The following is a 16,269-nucleotide window of genomic DNA, read 5'->3' on the forward strand; positions in this document are numbered from 1 at the left end:
ATCAGAGAAATGCAAATCAAAACCACAATGAGGTACCATTACACGCCAGTCAGGATGGCTGCTATCCAAAAGTCTACAAGCAATAAATGCTGGAGAGGGTGTGGAGAAAAGGGAACCCTCTTACACTGTTGGTGGGAATGCAAACTAGTACAGCCGCTATGGAGAACAGTGTGGAGATTTCTTAAAAAACTGGAAATAGAACTGCCATATGACCCAGCAATACCACTCCTGGGCATACACACTGAGGAAACCAGATCTGAAAGAGACACGTGCACCCCAATGTTCATCGCAGCACTGTTTATAATAGCCAGGACATGGAAGCAACCTAGATGCCCATCAGCAGATGAATGGATAAAGAAGCTGTGGTACATATACACCATGGAATATTACTCAGCCATTAAAAAGAATTCATTTGAATCAGTTCTAATGAGATGGATGAAACTGGAGCCCATTATACAGAGTGAAGTAAGCCAGAAAGATAAAGAACATTACAGCATACTAACACATATATATGGAATTTAGAAAGGTGATAACGATAACCCTATATGCAAAACAGAAGAAGAGACACAGAAATACAGAACAGACTTTTGAACTCTGTGGGAGAAGGTGAGGGTGGGATGTTTTGAAAGAACAGCATGTATATTATCTATGGTGAAACAGGTCACCAGCCCAGGTGGGATGCATGAGACAAGTGTTCGAACCTGGTGCACTGGGAAGACCCAGAGGAATCTGGTGGAGAGGGAGGCGGGAGGGGGGATCGGGATGGGGAATACGTGTAAATCTATTGCTGATTCATGTCAATGTATGACAAAACCCACTGAAAAAATAAATAAATTAATTAAAAAAAAAAAAGCACATTATTTTGATAATGCTTAACTCTTAAAAAAAAAAATGACATGCTACCAATTTACTGCACAGTCTATGGCACACTATCAATCCTTGTATTCCAAGATAATAGTCCTGATAGTATCACTTCTCTTCTTGGACTACATAGATCTGCATTATTTATTACTAACGGCTTGGTTCACAACAGTGGTCTACATAACAAGAAGATTCTTGTCCTGGTGTATCTTTCCCATAGCACCACTTTGCCTGATGTAATACATGCAAATCAACCTTGGGGCGGAGCAGGTCTCCAGGATTAATGAAGTTGTCCACAAAGCATTGTCTGCTATTTTCCTTCTCTGTTTTATTCAATTTGTTTCTATTTTATGTTGGTTGCTTCTTTTATAATAAATGCTGCAAAATCATCACAGCAACAGTCTCTGGGGAAGACAATTTCTTCATTATTGTTCTCTTCCAGGCATCTGGATTAAAAGTCCTCAAAGTGAAAGGACTGTTGTTCCATAGTCCATACTATATCTAGTGCACTTAAGATAGTCCAGAATAAAGTGTCTCAAAATGTTTTCAGATACCCCCAATTAGAGCCTTTTAATTGCCTGTAGCATCTCCTAGCCATGCCAATTTAGATATTAATATATACTTTTAAATCCAGAAATTAGACTAAGGGCAAGAGCGCTGAAACAGATCCTCCACATTTTGAAATAAAAATAAAATGTAATGCTAAGCTAAACAGAGACACACCCGGCTCTTTTGAAATACAACACTAGGTATGTGAATGGATGGCTCATATGCTTAAATCTCTGACTGGCAGAATAAGGGCTGCCATGAACCCAGCTATGCCCACATTCTCCCATGCACCGAAACACAGATACCGTACAATAACACAGTATGATGTCATGTTATGTGTCTTAGCTATTATTTACATCAGGCCTCCATATTTATAGCAAAAGATCCACCCACCTCAACAGCCCACCTGAGAGACTGCTAGCTCCAACTGTGGGAAGCACAGGTTTTGCAAACTGATCAAACAAAGCACATCTGTGACTAGGTGCACGCACGCTGTGGCATGTGGTGAGAACGACTGAGGCAGACGTTCAAAGTATGCGGCACATTGCACAGAGCAGGACAGAAAACTCAGTCTGAGGCATTCACGTGAGCTGGACCTCCTGATGCCATTAAAGGAATTAGTCACCCCTCTTTAGGACAGGCAGCGACTCCTCTTTGAACTAGAGTTGTTGTTTGCATTTCTGCACCCCACACTAGACTGTGAGTCCCTTGTCTTTGCATCCAGAGTGCCTGAATAAGAAAGGCAACAGATTTTATACTGGAAGTAAATTCTAGGATGGTACTTGGGTAACAGGTTGAGAAGGATTATGGACTGCATCTACATTTTTCAAGGAGGATTACAAGTTTACTAGTAACTGGGTCTCTACCGTGGGCACATAAGTGGAGGCTACTGACACTGCTGCTGCTGCTAAGTCACTTCAGTCGTGTCCGACTCTGTGCGACCCCGCAGACGGCAGCCCACCAGGCTACCCTGGGATTCTCCAGGCAAGAACACTGGAGTGGGTTGCCATTTCCTTCTCCAATGAGTGAAAGTGAAGTCGCTTAGTGGTGTCCGACTCTTAGCAGCCTACCAGGCTCCTCCATCCACGGGATTTTCCAGGCAAGAGCACTGGAGTGGGGTGTCATTGCCTTCTCCCTCTGACACTAGTATCATGTATTTATACACATGATGGCAATAGCAGATAATGATGCTAAATGATTGGCCTGATGGTTAAGTGAATTTAAGAATAACACAAAGTATCTCTAAGCCAAGAGGCAGCTATTATACTAAGGCAGGGTAAGACAATGTTACCACTTGTTTCTATCTTATTGACAGTGTTACCACTATAGATATCAGGAGATTGATATACAACTAAACATTAAGATGTTAACTCTGCCCACTGCAAGGACCAATCTTTTGCTACAATATTTTTACCACACTAGGAGCACATGTGTAAGCCTGGGATGAAAATAGCTGGCCAGGAAAAGGGCTCTGTTCCTCTTTGTCCAAGAGTCCAATCACACCCTGTAAAGCCCTGCGCTCCTTATCTCATTCTGGTCTTGTTTCCTGCCAAATCCGGAAACAAACAAATAAATGTTGGCTAATTGCTCCCTGGACCAACGTGATCTTTCTGACCATTGTCCTGCTTCAAGTAGAAAGGTGTTTCCAACAACATACAAGTGTGCCCTGCCAATGTATGCAGTAGACAGTCTTCTAAAATAATGAGCCAATCAATCAAATTTCTCCCTATTCAATATTCTAGAGTTGAAAGAAAAAAACGAATGTGCTATCATTTAGTGAAGTTGTTTATGCAAAGTGCTAAGCATGGAGTCTTGCATGCAGTAGGCACTCAACAAATGATAGCTATGATTACAATAACTTGACTAAATAACAGTGGGACTTAGAAAGGTACTATTTCAAAAGCACTTTTATCAAATTGGCAAAGCAAAGTATTGGGTTAACAAAGTATTCTATAGCTCACCTCATTTTATACAAAGAAGACTGAGCCTCTAGAGAAAAAGATTTCCCTAATGGCATAAAACTAGTAGTAGCAATTCCTGGATTAGAGCCTAGAAAAGTTTTTTAGCAAAAATAAAGATATCATTTAGAGAAATCCTGTTGTACATATTGTTATTTGTTTTACTCTCACAAGCACAGCATCAAATTAGTCACACCACTCAGCTCACAATTAAAAATAAATAAATAAATAAAAATAAAAGACATCAATATATCTCTCTCAAGGAAAGACAAGTCTAATGGAGCAAATTAAGCACAGATATTGAAAAGCTAAGCAATGTAATAAATTAGGTAGGCCTTATTGACATATTCAAATTTAACCTCAAAAATAGAGAATATACTCTTTTTAAGCACATATAGATTCAGTCATGAAAACTGGCTTTGTAATACGTCACAAAGAACTCCTCAAAAGTAGAAAAAAGTAAAAATAATGCAAATAGTATTTAGGTTAGACAATAATGGCAATAAATACCACAATAAAACTAAAAATTGATAGCAAAATCAGAAAACAGTCTTCCATGTGAATATTTTAAAGTATACTATTAAAGAAGTGTTAGAAAAGGGTAAAGTACAATATAAACTCAAATCATTTCCAAAAAATAATGCTAATGGAAACAATATATAACAGAATCTATAAAAACAAATCAGTGATTAGAAAAAAATTTATAGCTTTCAAATATTTATACGAGAATAAGTGAATTCTATCTCTAACATGAAAAGCTAAAGCAAAGAAAAGCAGAGGAAGAAAATAAAGATAAAAGCAATGAGGTTGAATACAGAGAACCAACAGGACCAATAAAGAGTCAGCACATGCTGATTATTGGAAAATAAAAAATATTTTAATGACAGACCAGTGATGAACCTACTCCAGAAAAGGGGGAAGAAAGCATAAACATTCAATATAAGAAATCTAAGGGGTTTTAGAAACAAAAACTTACATTGTTATTCGGTGTTCAGTCGCTAAGTTGTGTCCAACTCTTTGTGAAACCATGGACTGCAGCATGCCAGGCTTCCCTATCCTTCACATATCCTTCCCATATCTCCCAGAGTTTGCTCAAACTCATGTCCATCTCATCCTCTGTTGCCCCCTTCTCCTCCTGCCCTCAATCTTTCCCAGCATCAGGGTCTTTTTCCACGAGTTGGCTTTTTACATCAGGTGGTCAAAGTATTAGAGCTTCCCCTTCAGCATCAGTCCTTCCTATGAATATTTAGGGTTGATCTCCTTTAAGATTGACTGATTTAATCTCCTTGCTGTGCACGGGACTCTCAAGAGTCTTCTCCAGCAGCACAGTTCAAAAGCATCAATTCTTCAATTTTAATGGTCCAACTCTCATACCCATACACAACTGTTGAAAAAGCCATAGATTTGACTATACAGACCTTTGTCGGCAAAGTGATGTCTCTGCTTTTCAATATGCTGTCTAGGTTTGTCATAGCTTTCCATTCAAGGAGCAAGTCTCTCTTAATTTCACGGCTGTAATCACTGTCCACAGTGACTTTGGAGCCCAAGAAAATAAAATCTGCCACTGTTTCCACTTTTTCCCCTTCTATTTGCCATGAAGTGATGGGACTAGATGTCAAGATCTTAGTTTTTTGAATGTTGAGTTTTAAGAAAGCTTTTTCACTCTCCTCTTTCACCCACATCAAGAGGCTCTTTATTTCTTCACTTTCTGCCATTAGAGTGGTATCATCTGTTCAAGCTGGATTTAGAAAAGGCAGAGAAACCAGAGATCAAATTGCCAACATCCGTTGGATCATCAAAAAAGCAAGAGAGTTCCAGAAAACCATCTACTTCTATTTTATTGACTTTACTGACTATGCCAAAGCCAAAGACTGTGTGGATCACAACAAACTGTGGAAAATTCTGAAAGAGATGGGAATACCAGACCATCTGACCTCCCTCTTGAGAAATCTGTATGCAGATCAGGAAGCAACAGTTAGAACTGGACATGGAACAACAGACTGGTTCCAAATCAGGAAAGGAGTATGTCAAGGCTGTATATTGTCACCCTGCTTATTTAACTTCTATGCAGAGTACATCATGAGAAACGCTGGGCTGGAGGAAGCACACGCTGGAATCAAGATTGCCAGGAGAAATATCAATAACCTCAGACATGCAGATGACACCACCCTTATGGCAGAAAGTGAAGAAGAACTAAAGAGCCTTTTGATGAAAGTGAAAGAGGAGAGTGAAAAAGTTGGCTTAAAGCTCAACATTCAGAAAACTAAGATCATGGCATCTGGTCCCATCATTTCACGGGAAATAGATGGGGAAACAGTGGAAACAGTGACTGACTTTATTTTTCTGGGCTCCAAAATCACTGTAGATGGTGACTGCAGCCATGAAATAAAAAGATGCTCACTCCTTGAAAGAAAAGTTATGACCAACCTAGACAGCGTTAAAAAGCAGAGATATTACTTAGCCAATAAAGGTCCATCTAGTCAAAGCTATGGTTTTTCCAGTGGTCATGTATGGATGTGAGAGTTGGACTATAAAGAAAGCTGAGCACAGAAGAACTGGTGCATTTGAATTGTGGTGTTGGAGAAGACACTTGAGAGTCCCTTGGACAGCAAGGAGATCCAACCAGTCCATCCTAAAGGAAATCAGTCCTGAATATTCATTGGAAGGACTGATGCTGAAGCTGAAACTCCAATACTTTGGCCACCTGATGTGAAGGACTGACTCATCTGAAAAGACCCTGATGCTGGGAAAGACTAAAGGCAGGAGGAGAAGGGGACAACAGAGGATGAGATGATTGGATGGCATCACTGACTCAATGGTCGTGAGTTTGAGTAAACTCCAGGAGTTTTTGATGGAAAGGGAGGCCTGGCGTGCTGCAGTCCATGGGGTCACAGAGTCGGACACAATTGAGCAACCGAACTGAACTGATGGATCTGCATATTTGAAGTTGTTGATATAACATAATTATTTTCATAGTATTGCAGAAATACATTTGAAAACCTAGATTTAATGCAAATCACAATATGCCAAAATTAATCCCAGTAAAGGTAAAAAGCCTACACTAATCAGTTTTATTCTAAAAACTAAAGATATCAAAAAACTACTGACACAAAACAGTGCCAGGTCCAGATGGTTTCACCAGGAAATTCCAAATCCTCAAAGAGCTGTTATTTAATTGTTACATACAGTGATTCAGAGCATTTTAAAAGTAGAAAACATTCCAAATTGTTTTTACAAAGCCAGCATAAGATCAGTTCCAAAATACGGCAAATACTGCGCCGTTCTCATTTATGTATATAAATGTAAAGAATTTTAAGTCAGCATCATCAGCAACAGAATACAAAAGCACATTAAAAAAATACTTATGCAATTCACCAGTTGGTATGTATCCAAATGGGCTAAAAACTTATATCCACACAAAAACCTGCACATAAATGTTTACAGCATCTTTATTCAAATTGCCAAAACATGGAGGCAACTAAGATGTCCTTCAGTAGGTGAATGGATATGTAAACTGTGATACATTCAGACAATGGAATATTATTCAGTGCTAAAAAAGAAAGAAACTAATAAGTCAAGAAAAGACACGGAGAAATCTTAAATGTTTATTATTAAGTGAAAGAAGTTAATCTGAAAAGGTTACATACTGTATGACTCCAACTACATGACCTTTTGGAAAAGGCAAAATTATGGAGAAAATAAAAGGATCAGTGGTTTCCAAGGATTGGAGGAGACAGGGGTAAATCAGTGATGTATAAAATTTTAGGGCAGTGAAACTATTCTGTTTGATACTATAATAGTGGGTACATATCATTACACATTTGTCCAAACCCACAGAATGTACAAAGCCAGGGATGAACCCTCATGTTAACTATGGACTTTGAGCAATAATGATGTGTCTGTGTATGTTTATTTGATTGCAACAGATGTTGCACTCAGGTGGAGGATGCTGATCGTGGGGGAGGCTTTGTGTGGGCGGGGGGTGGGCAGGGAGTATATGGGAAATCTCTGTTCCTTCCTTTCAATATTGTGTGAACCCAAAACTGCTGTAAAAAATAAAGTCTGTTAAAAAAATTTTTTTAAACCCAAACTTTATGACCAAAGATGGGTTTATTCTAGGAATATAAGGATTGTTTAATATTAAGAAGGCCATTAATATAATTTATCATATTAATAGATACAAGGAGGAAAATGCTAAGATTATTTCCACGTGTGCTGAAAAGGCCTTTTATACAATTCCACATCTTTTCTTCTGTTTTTAAAAAAATACTCAATAAAATAGAAATTGATGGATACTCCCTAACATAATAAAATAACAAAATATATCATAGCATGTCACTGGGGAAACATCAGAGGCATTCCTACTAAAGGTCAAGAACAAAACAAAGATGCTCACTATCTCCACTGTAACTTATTGCTTTAATGGGAATTAGCCAGTGCAATAAGACAATTCAATTAAAGGCATAAAATCTGGAAATAAAGAAGTGAAATCACACTTGCCAATGTTTTCAGAATAAACATAGAAGATCCAAGGAACCACCCAAAGCTAACACAAATGTTAAAGAACTCAGTAATGGTTGCTAAATTTTAAGTTAACATACAAAAAATATTACCCTTCAGACATATCAAAGAGTAAGATAGAAGACTTAATGTAAAAGTAAACCTTCTTTATAAAAGCAACAAAATTTAAAATACTAAACAGTAAACAACCAGAAATATGCAAACTTATATGAGAAAAATCTTTAAAATACTCTTGAAATCACAATAGTGATCTTGAACAAATGAAAAAGATCCCGTGTTCTTGGATAAGGCAAATAAAATCAAGATGTTAATTTTCCTTAAAATTAATATATACATATAAGTCAGTTTCATAATGGTACTAACATGATTTTTTTGTGGAGTTAAGTTGATCAGCAAAGTCAAAAGACAAATGACAGACTGGGAGGAAATATTACTACTCACATGAAATTAAAGGGCTCTTTGCCCTAATATATACAAGTAAAATTATCAATATAATCCAATACAAACATGGCCAAGAGACATGAACAGACAATTCACAGAAAAACATACATAAATGGATCTCAAACATATGAGACAATGTTCGACTTCATAAAAGAAACTACTGTCATTTCACTTAGAATCTACTAGTTTGGCAAAAACTCAGAAGTTGGACAATGCACTCTCTTCCCGTGGCTCTGGGCACGAATGCTTTCGTGTATTTTTGCTGACGGTACAAAATGGATCAACCTCATGTGGAGACAAATATGGCAATATCTAGTAAAGCGACATATAATCTCTCTAAGAATTTACCCTGAGGAGATGTCTCCACAAAGACAAAACAACATATGTACAAGGTTTTCCACAAATAGCAGCACTGTTTGTTCCACTGCCAGACAATTTCTCTTAGGTTTCGTCAGTGAGACACAGAGATAGGAAGGCAGAAGGGAGAAGGGGCTTGCCTCCTGCTTCCAGTCCCAGTCAGGACGCCTGAGCAGCACAACAGCTGTACCTCCAGACTCCCGCTTCCGTTGGTGCTCACAGCTTCAAAGGCTTGGCACCTTCCTCCCAGAAGTCCCAACACCTGTCTGAGCACCGCCCCCCTAGACGTCTGAGCAGGAGCAGTGCTCAGCATCCCAGGACCAGCTCCATGGCGCCCCCTTGAGGTCGCAGCTGTGGACTATCTCCTCCGGGGGTCTGGGTACAGCCTGTGGGAGCCCCTCCTTAAAGTCCCCAGGTTCTATCCGTGCCATCTCTTCCATTTTGTTCCCTAATCCTAGCAGCAATGTCTCCTTTCACAGCTACTACTTAAAGGAGACTTCAACAAGGTGAAGGGATGTATCTTGCCATGGATTCCCAGGTGGCTCAGTGGTAAAGAACTAGCCTGCCAATGCAGGAAATGCAAACAGGTTCAGTCCCTGGGTGGGGAAGATCCCCCGGAGAAGGGCATGGCAGCCCATTTCAGTATTCTTGCCTGGAAAACTCCATGGGCTGAGGAGCCTGGAGGGCACAGTCCATGGTGCCGCAAAGAGCGAGTCCGACTGAGCACACAGCCCAGCAATGGCATTGCACACCACCGGCAGAGACACCATCTAAAACCGGGGCCCCCAATGACTCCACAAAACAAAACCAGTCTCCACTAAAATGTCCACTTTGGGACTTCCCTGGTGGTCCAGGGGTTAGAACTCTGCACTTCCACTGCAGGGGGCATAGGTTCCATCCCTGATCAGGGAAGGAGGGGGGCGTGGTGGACAAGGCCCACTTTAAAGCTGAAAGAGAAAAAAGTCTACATTCTTTAAGCCCTCCATTTTGAGTTCTTTTTTCTATAGTAAGCTTAGCTTTATCCATACTAAGACACAGGATTAAAGATTTAGATGTGAAAAACAAAAATTATAAAACTTTCCAAAGAAAACAGAAAATATCTTCATAACTTTAGGATATGGAGTGATTTCTTAAAGAAGGCATTAAAAAGCACTAACCATAAAGGAAAAGAAAAGACCACATTAAAACTAAGAACTGTTCATCAAAAGACACTTTTAAAGTAGTGAAAAGACAAGTTACAGAAAGAAGATATTTTCAGCACAAGTCAAAGATCTAGAATATATGTAGAATATATGTAGAAATTCTACAAAATCAATTAGAAAAAGGGAACAAATTAACACTCTAGTTGAACTGCAACTTTAGGGAGGGACAATCCAAATGATCAATATGAAAAAAAAAGTTCCACCTTATTTATAATGAGAAAAAAATTTTAACAAGACCATAGTCAGGTAATATTTTTAGTCATTGATTGGAAAATTCTTTAAATCAGAAAATACCAAGTGCTGATGAGGGCATAAATCAATAGGAACACTTGCCAGTGCAAGCTATTAAAATCATTTGTGTGTAAGTTGGTAAAAAATCAAAAGTGTAAGTTGGTAAAATAAATTTGAAGATCAATTTCACATTATCCTGTAAAACAGTAAATTTGCAAACTCTAAGACAGAGGATTTCCACTTTCAGGTATATACCATGTATATCTAAAACATGTAAAAAATGTACATGTATGTGACATGTACAAAAATGACTCATATAAACATTTCTAGTAGCATTATTTTTTAAATAAACTTTGCTGTAAATTAGAGTAAAATGCACAGATTTTAAGTGCAGTTCAATGTATTTAAATGAATGTATATATTTGAGCTACCATTTCCACAATCAAAACACAGAACATTTACATAACCCTGGAAAATTCCTCTGTATCCCTTGGTAGTCAATCCCTTCCTCCAGGCAACCACTGATCTGACTTCTACCAGCACAGATTACTTTCATCTGTCCTAGATTCATATAAATGAAATTATACAGCAAACATTCTTTTGGGTTGGCTTCTTTCCCTGAAATTACTGTGCTTGAGATCTGTGTTTTTACATGTATCAGTAGTTAATTCATTTTATTACTAATTAATTTTCCATTGCATGAATTATCACACAATGATGGTCATTGGGTTATTTCACTTGGGGTTATTATAGATCAGTCTACTGTAAGTATTCTGTACAAGTCCTTTTGTGGACATATGTTTCCATTCTTCTTGAGAAAATACCTAGGACTGAAATTGCTAGGACATGGAATAGGTATATACTTATTTTAATTATATTTAAAAATTTTGAAATTGTTTTTCAAAGAGATTGTACCATTTTACACTTCCACAAGCAATATACAAGATTTCCAGTTACTTCAGTTGGTGTCATCAATTTTTTTTCATGTTAATCATTCTACTTGGTGTGAAGAGATGTATCTAAAAGATTTTAATATGCATTTCCATGATGATTAGTGATACTGAGCATCCTCATTTGCTGATTAGACTTTAACATATATGTGTGTGTGTGTATCTTCTTTTGTGACATGTCTGTTCAAATTTTGTGTCCATTTTAAATTGGATTATTTGTCTTTGCATTGTTGTCAGAGTTCTTTATAAAGTCCATTTATCAAACTTATGTGCTATTTTGCAAATATTTTCTTCCAGTCTGTGAGCTGGTTTTCATTTCCTTATGGAAAGTCAAAGATTTTATTTTTGTTGTTATTGTTTGAAGTTAAATGATGGCTAAGCAGGTAAAGAATCCATCTGCATTGCAGGAGACACAGGTTTGATTCCCTGGGCTGGGAAGATTCCTGGAAAGAGGAAATGGCAACCAACTCTGATACTCTTGCCTGGGAAATCCCATGAACAGAGGAGCCTGGCAGGCTACAGTCCACAAAGAGTCGGACATGACTGAGCGACTAAATACAACAAACACAAAGAAATAAATCATCAACAAACAGATACCATTCTTACTTTATAAATAAGGAAAATAATGTTCATGATATGTCACTTGCCAGGACCTCTCATTAGAGTAAGTCTGGAAATGTAGGTTATCTAGTAACTCTGTATTTTAAAAGTTGTGAGGAACTTTCAAATTTTTTTCCAAAGTACCTGCACTATTTTGCACTCCTGCAGCAATGTATAAGGCTTCTAATTTCTCCATATTCTCAACAACACTAATTACTGTCCATCTTTTTAACTATCGTAGTGTGTGAAATAGTTTTTTATTGTGCAGTTGGGTTTTTTTTTTTTTGGTAATTGAAAAATGCTTTATTTTAGAGATGCTACCTTTGGAATTTAAAATAAGCAGTATATTCACTAAAGAAATTGCCTTACAATACAGGTAGTTAAAAAAATTTGTAATGTTTTTCATTAAAATTTTAAAAATTTATTTATTTTTAATTGAAGGATAATTGTTTTACAATACTGTGTTGGCTTTTGCCATACATCAAAATGAAAAAATATTTTAATAATTCTAAAAATAATTTTGGAAGGCATGGGGAAGGATGGAGGAGCTGAATTATTATTGCAGTCTCTGATTAGTGGTTTTTCATCCAGTTCAGTCAGGGAAGTAAAGATTTATTAGAATATATGTATGTATATAGATATATCTGAATCACCCTACTATACACCCCAAACCAACACATCATTGTAAATCAACCATACTTCAATTTAAAAATGTTTTAATTAAAAAACAAAACAAAAGATTTATAAGAGAAATTATGTTTTAGGAAATCAGGGTGATAAAAATAACATTCAGCATGAGATCATATCATTCAAGAAAGATTGATAAACTACTTGTAAAAGTCAAGGTATAATCAAATTATATTCATAAGATCCTACTCAGTAACAGAAATATTCAGTAGAATCATCACAGAAATAATTCTTGCTATTTATTCAATGCCTATCATTTGCCAGGCACTGTGCTAAGTGCTTTACAGTTACGATTTCTAATTCTAAGAACTATGCTTAGGAAGACAGTTAAGCTATTTTTTTTTTGAAGAAATGAAGCTTTAATTAAAGTTTAATGCCCCATCTAAGGCCATACATCTGGTAGATTTGAGAACTGTTGTTTGAATCCAAGTTTTTCTTCCACACCACACAGCACCTACCATATAGAAAATCAGCAGAATAAACTGCTCTTATATTTTATCCAAATTTCATTTGTAAAATTCCAGACATGCCCTAGTATTCTGATATGGCAATATGTATCTTTCATTGTATTAATAAATAAGAAAATCCATTATGTTCTTATCATTTGGAAAATAGTATTATCACAGATAACAATAATAAGCTCATCTTGTCCTCAGTTCCAACAATTTAGAACTTGTCACTCAATACAAGAAACCCTCTGATTCAAATATAAAACACAGTATTCTATTTCACAATCACAAAGATCCAAAACTCCATTTTTGAGCCATTTCTGCATGAGAATCCAGCTTATGTTTGTCTGTGATCAAGTGAATATTAAATCAAGAAGTCCCTGAACAGGTCACAGTGTTGACAAAATTCAACGTGACACTGGAGTCTACAGACACAGGAATCAAAGCTAGGCCCTTCTACACAGCCCCAGGTCCTCCTGATGGTTTAAAATCAATGTCTCTTCGTGCCAACATACTCCCCAATGTCTGCTTGATGAAATACCACCATAATTATGGTGTCTACCCTCCTGCAGTCTTGTTAGACTTTGCTGCCACCCCAAAAGCCAAAGGGATGTCTGCCACGGAGTTCCCCATGACTCCCTAGTACTGAGGAGTATTTCCAGTAACTCAACCAAGTCCAGATTTCAGCTTATGGTTCCCAGACAGGAAGGCTTGCTCTGTTTCAGGAACACTTTATTCTTGGCATAGTGCCGAGTTCATCAGTCATGTCCAACTCTGTGACGCTATGGACTATGGATGGTAGCCTGCCAGGCTCCTTTGTCCATGGGGATTCTCCAGGCAAGCTACTGGAGTGGGTTGCCATGCCCTCCTCCAGGGGATCTTCCCCACCCAGGAATTGAACCCACATTTATGTCTCCTGCATTGGTAGGTGAGTTCTTTACCACTAGCACCACCTGGGAAGCCCCATTCTTGGGGTAGGGTGCTAGGTAATCCAGAGCTGTAACGTCCAACTGAAACTTGTGGGTCTTAGGGAATTTTCCAAAGTACCTCCCAAGCAAAACCGGCTTGTCACCAGAGATACCAACAATCAACTTCAAGATCATCTCATTCACATAGTACACCGTGCGGTCATTGTCAAGCCTGAAACAATCGGTGCCATAGGACCTGATGACCAGTAGCTGAAGGTTCCCTCTGATGAATTTTGCTGTCTTCTCAAACATTACATGGGTCTCCTCTTCAGTCAGAGGCCAAATCTTCCTGCTGGGTTGAACCCAGAATCTTCAGGCCTCAGTTGTTGAAATGGAAACTTCACTGTGGTTTTAATTTGCATATTAAGCATCTTTTATGTGCTTTCTGACTGTTTGCATGTCTCTTTTAGAGAACTGTCTATTGAGATACTTAGCTCATTTTAAAAATTAAGGTATTTGTGCTTTAATTGTTGAATTGTATTTTTTAATCATTCTGAGTACAAGTCCCTAATCTGATATATGATTCACAAATATTTTCTCTCTGATTCTATGTGTTATCTTTTCATATTTTTTTGTTGATGATTTCCTTTAAAGCACAGAAGGTTTTAATTTTGATGAAATCTGGTTTACCCTTTTTCCTTTTACTGCTGTGTTTTGGGGATCTCATTAAGAAACCAGCATCTAACCTAAATCCAAGAAGATATCAATCTAGGTTTTTTCCTTCCCAGCAAGGTTATAGTTTTAACTCTTACATTTAGGTCAATGATCAATTTTGAGTTAATTTTCATGTATAGTGTGATACAGGGGTCCAGTTTCATTCTTTTACGTATGAATATCTGAATGTCCCAATACCATTCATTGAAAAAAAAACATGTTTTCCCCACCAGATTTTTTTGGCACCCTTGTTGAAAATCAGTTAACTATAAATAAGAGTTAGTCATTCCTTCCCAAACTTCTGAAATTATATCTAATATCATTTCCTCCATCCTAAAGAATTTCTCTTAGCATTTCTTACTGTGGGAATTATTTAAAATTGCAATACAACTGAATGGTCCCCAAATGTCCATGAATGAAAGAATGCATTAATGAAATGAATTATTTTCTTAGACTATCACCTAGCAGTGAAAAATGATTTTACTGTAACTACATACAAAAACATAGAAAACTCTTAGAATAATAAGAACTCTGAAAACAACCTGATTTTAAAATGGGTGGAAGAAATCAATAGACATTTTCCCAAAGAGGAAATGCAGATGAAATATGCTCAACGTTGCTAACCATCAGGGAAACGCAAATCAAAACCACAGTGAAACTTCACACCTGTCAGAATGACTACCATCAAAGAGACCACAAATAACAAATGTTGGCAAGGATGTGGAGAAAAGGGAACCCTCAAACACTGCTAATGTAAATATAAATTGGTGCAGCCACTGTGAAAAATGGTATGGAGGTTTCTCAAAAAACTAAAAGTAGAGCTACTATATGACTCCAAAATTCTATTCTTGGATCACTTCAGTTTAGTTCAGTTACTCAGTCATGTCCGACTCTTTACAACCCCAAGGAGAGAAGCACGCCAGGCTTCCCTGTCCATTACAAACTCTCAGGGCTTGTTCAAACTCCTATTCATTGAGTGGGTGATGTCATCCAACTATCTCATTCTCTGTCATCTCCTTCTCCTCCTGCCTTCAATCTTTGCCAGCATCAGGGTCTTTTCAAATGAGTCAGTTCTTTGCATCAGGTGGCCAGAATATTGGAGTTTCAGCTTCAGCATCAGTCCTTCCAATGAATATTCAGGACTGATTTCCTTTAGGATGGACTGGTTGGACCTCCTTGCAGTCCAAGGGACTCTTAATAGTCTTTCTCAACACCATGGTTCAGAAGCATCACTTCTTTGGTGACCAGCTTTCTTTATAGTCCAACTCTCACATCCATACATGACTACTGGAAAAACCATAGCCTTGACTAGACAGACCTTTATCATCAAAGGTCTACCCCCCCTAAAAAATTGTTAATCACTATATCATATACCTGTATCATATAATACTGTACCTCAACTATACTTCAATAAGAAAAGGAAAAAGAATTCTGACTTTTATTCAGTGTAAGATGACAATTCATTGTAGTGCTTTGAGCAGAGGAACAATATTATATGACTCACATTGTAACAGGATTTTTCTGGGTGCTTCGTTGAGGTAGAATGTGGGGGGTGGAAAGGTGTAAGAACAGAAGCTGGCAGATCTACTGTGAGGCTACTGCAATAATTTATGTAATAGACGATGATGTCTTGGACTAAGACTGTGGTAGTGGGAATGACGAGAAGTGGTAGAACTCTGAATATATTTTGAAGGTACAAGCAACAAATTAGTTTGAGGGGTATTGGTGAAGGATAGAAATCAAGGAGGTATTAGGAGGAAAGGAAAATGAGCTAACTTTAAAATATTTTTTAAAATAATGACACAGTTGGTGTGATGATACTGCAAAAATGGTGAGGCATT

Source organism: Cervus elaphus, chromosome 12, assembly GCF_910594005.1.
Source record: "Cervus elaphus chromosome 12, mCerEla1.1, whole genome shotgun sequence".
NCBI classification, from domain to species: domain Eukaryota; kingdom Metazoa; phylum Chordata; class Mammalia; order Artiodactyla; family Cervidae; genus Cervus; species Cervus elaphus.